Genomic DNA, 3,011 nt, shown 5'->3' on the forward strand with positions numbered 1-3,011 from the left:
GCCTGCGCATTCAGGAGTCATTGCAGAATACGTGCTCCCATTTGGTTCCGAGGTTTTGGCGCATGCGTCTGGTAGTGTTTGCGCCGACGTATACAGAGCGTTGCTTGTTGTTTGGCTCGTACTGTTATCATCCGGTCATCATCCTGTCGTCAACGCCATAGGATGTCGCTCTGGTGACGTACTGATTTTGTGCGCATGCGTAATGGAAGCGTTTTGTTGTGTATGCGCACGCGCGTTGTGAAGCGCTAGCACGAGGATTCGATTTAAGGATTTGAGGTTAGAGTGATGAGTTAGGGAGTTATATCACTGCCACTGTTCAGATCTAATTATCACATATTATTTCTTATATGTAAAAGGAAAAATATCTGTCAAAACTTGATTCCTTCGTAGTCGAAATCGCAGCTGGTTGTTACAATACAATAATTTCAATCTATTATTGTACAGCTTCTATCCTTTACAATGTTATTTTATAATTCCCCCAAGGTAATGTATCATTTGAATCAAATATAAGATATCACTTAACATCATATGGATTGAGAGCAATTTTCAATTCTGTTACAGTATACACCTTATGCAATTTAGAACTTATGCATAACTGACGACGAGTTATTTCAAATGTGTTAGAATCGCTGAATTCAGGGATCTAACGGGGTCCGGATTAGGTGGTTGAGAAGAGGGTGTCAAAAAAAAAAATGTACAATTTCAGTCAGCCCTGAAAAGGACTTATATACGACGTTTATTGAGTACTTTGAAAAATCTCTGGGCGGGGCCTCCTTTGATCCTGGTCCGTCGTCTATACCCTTTGGAGGGCAGCTCTTCTTCTCCCTTGAACGCCGGTCAGCGACACTGGCGTCTGGAAACAGAAAATAGCGGTGGAACCGCATAGGTAAACGAGCGTATTGCTTTCACGCTATACCGTGTCTTCCCGACTCCAGACTTCGATAACGAGCCTATGTGGACGGGGAAGCAGTACCTTGACGTAACGTTAAGGTAGCGCAGTGGACTGTATTACCGACGATTCTTCGCTCTGAAGAAAGCGTTGGCAGACGAGTGTACAGAGAGAAGGAATCCTCGTTTTCTTGCCTCGTACGAATCACGGTTGTAAGCCGGATTCGCGAGCTTTTAACACGGGGGCACTAGCACTGGCTAGGCTTGGTGGCTGATAAAGGCCAGAAGTTTTACCACTCACCGTTCAGCACAACGTGCGTATCTATTCGTCGCACGCAGACTGCTACCAAACGGGTGATAGAACGCGGGTACCGCAGAGGTGACACACTTACGTTTACCCTCTCTGTTATGGTGCCAAATATCGCGGCTCAACCAAGAAGTGGTCTTTGGTTGCTCCTCCGACGAATAGCAAACTCAGAGAATCGGGGTAACCATCGATTCCAAGAGTGCAGTTATTCGTCTTTAATATATCGTCACTTAACAATCGCTGCTCTATCGCACGTGTATTACGTGTTTCTCGAATGGAGCAATAGCGCGAGCTGCAGTGCGATAAATACAGCGCAGGCGTCACGAGCTAAGGAACTTGGTGCCCAAATTTCCTAACTCAGCGGACTCTTTTATAATGGCTGTTACTTGCTACCGTGCCAGCGATCGGTGCAAGACTGACTTCGACTTGCGAGCGCGAGACGCTCCGCGAAAATCGCGGAGTCCCCGAAAATCCGCTACGCAGCGCTCGCTTATCGTTGTCTATCTGTATCTAATGTTTCGATTTTGCTCTCTCTCTTTGTCAGGCTCCGATACCCCCACTCAATATCGGGTCTGAGATTCAAACAGCTGATCGTAATCGCTCACCTGTTCGAACTTCAACCGCATCGGATGAAAAAACGCGTTGTAATTCGAATGTACTGAGTTTATTGTCAACGCAACTGAATCCCCTACCGAAGGCTACCTTCGGTCGATCACGTATGCTAACGTACTGCGATTGTCGCGGACGAAACAAAGATTCGAAATTTAACTGTATTTTAAACAAAATGCATCGCGTAAACAATGGTTGTAATCATCAAAATTTATCATTTTGGCTACAACATTGTTTTTGACACCTTTCAATTCTTTCACATCTTGTTTACCAAACACTTTCAAAGCATAAATCTTTGCTCAAAGTCCAATGAATTCAGTCATTATTGAACCACTATTTTATGGTTCGGTAATTTAATTTTGATTAATTTTGATCTTTCATCAAACCAGACACTTTCTTATTAACAAGCGGTATACCATATACATTGTCTATTGGATAATCGCTGGTGTCGAATCTATGGATATCGCGTTTCATCATCTTATAAAAATCTTCAGATTGAATGTGATAAATTAAACTATCTGTGTCGGTATACATAATTTTACAATTTCGATGGTGTAACGGATACATATAATCGTAGTGGAATTCATACAAACATGCTTTTGATATGTCTAGAATGGCCATACCAACGTAGATTGGTTTGTTGAATTTAATTTTGAGTTTACGCAACTCAATTGCAATTAAATTTTCCGAAAGAATGCGTCTGCAATGAATGTTAGGTTTTGAGATCGTAGCTTCTACACCAAATCTTCCATCCCATTTTGTCAGAAGTTTTACATCAACATGATTTCGAACATTTTCCATTATTTTACCAATATCAAGTATTTTTAATTCTTCGAGATGTTATCCGAGAGATCTTCCTGCGTCAAACTACCGTGAACTCGAGGCAGGACGGCCTGATAATTTCGCCGTATCCGCCCTCCAAATCGCTCTACAAAGGGACAGATTGTCCGGATGGGCGCCAGGCACTTTCATGCCAATTATAACGAAATCGAACGACACTATGCGACACTTGCAGAGCAGGTACGGCGGCAATCCTCGGCTAGCTCGGCGGAAGAGGAAGGGTCGTGGTCCGGAAACGCAGGAGAATCGAGCCTTCACGGCAAGGCAGAAACGAAACGCAGTTTGTCTTCCACAGGTGTTTATTATAATCTAGGCACCGTGCAGACGGCACGGTGAAGGAAGACCACAGGTGGTCGGTGCGGAACAA

At 43.7% G+C, this 3,011-nt stretch overlaps 1 pseudogene; it reads right to left on the bottom strand.

The window, feature by feature from the left end:
* Positions 1-454: 454 nt before the first annotated feature.
* On the bottom strand, positions 455-2,605 carry LOC143188247 (uncharacterized; annotated as a pseudogene).
* Between the last annotated feature and the right edge of the window lie 406 nt (positions 2,606-3,011).

The sequence above is a fragment of the Calliopsis andreniformis genome, chromosome 2, assembly GCF_051401765.1.
Source record: "Calliopsis andreniformis isolate RMS-2024a chromosome 2, iyCalAndr_principal, whole genome shotgun sequence".
Lineage (NCBI taxonomy): Eukaryota > Metazoa > Arthropoda > Insecta > Hymenoptera > Andrenidae > Calliopsis > Calliopsis andreniformis.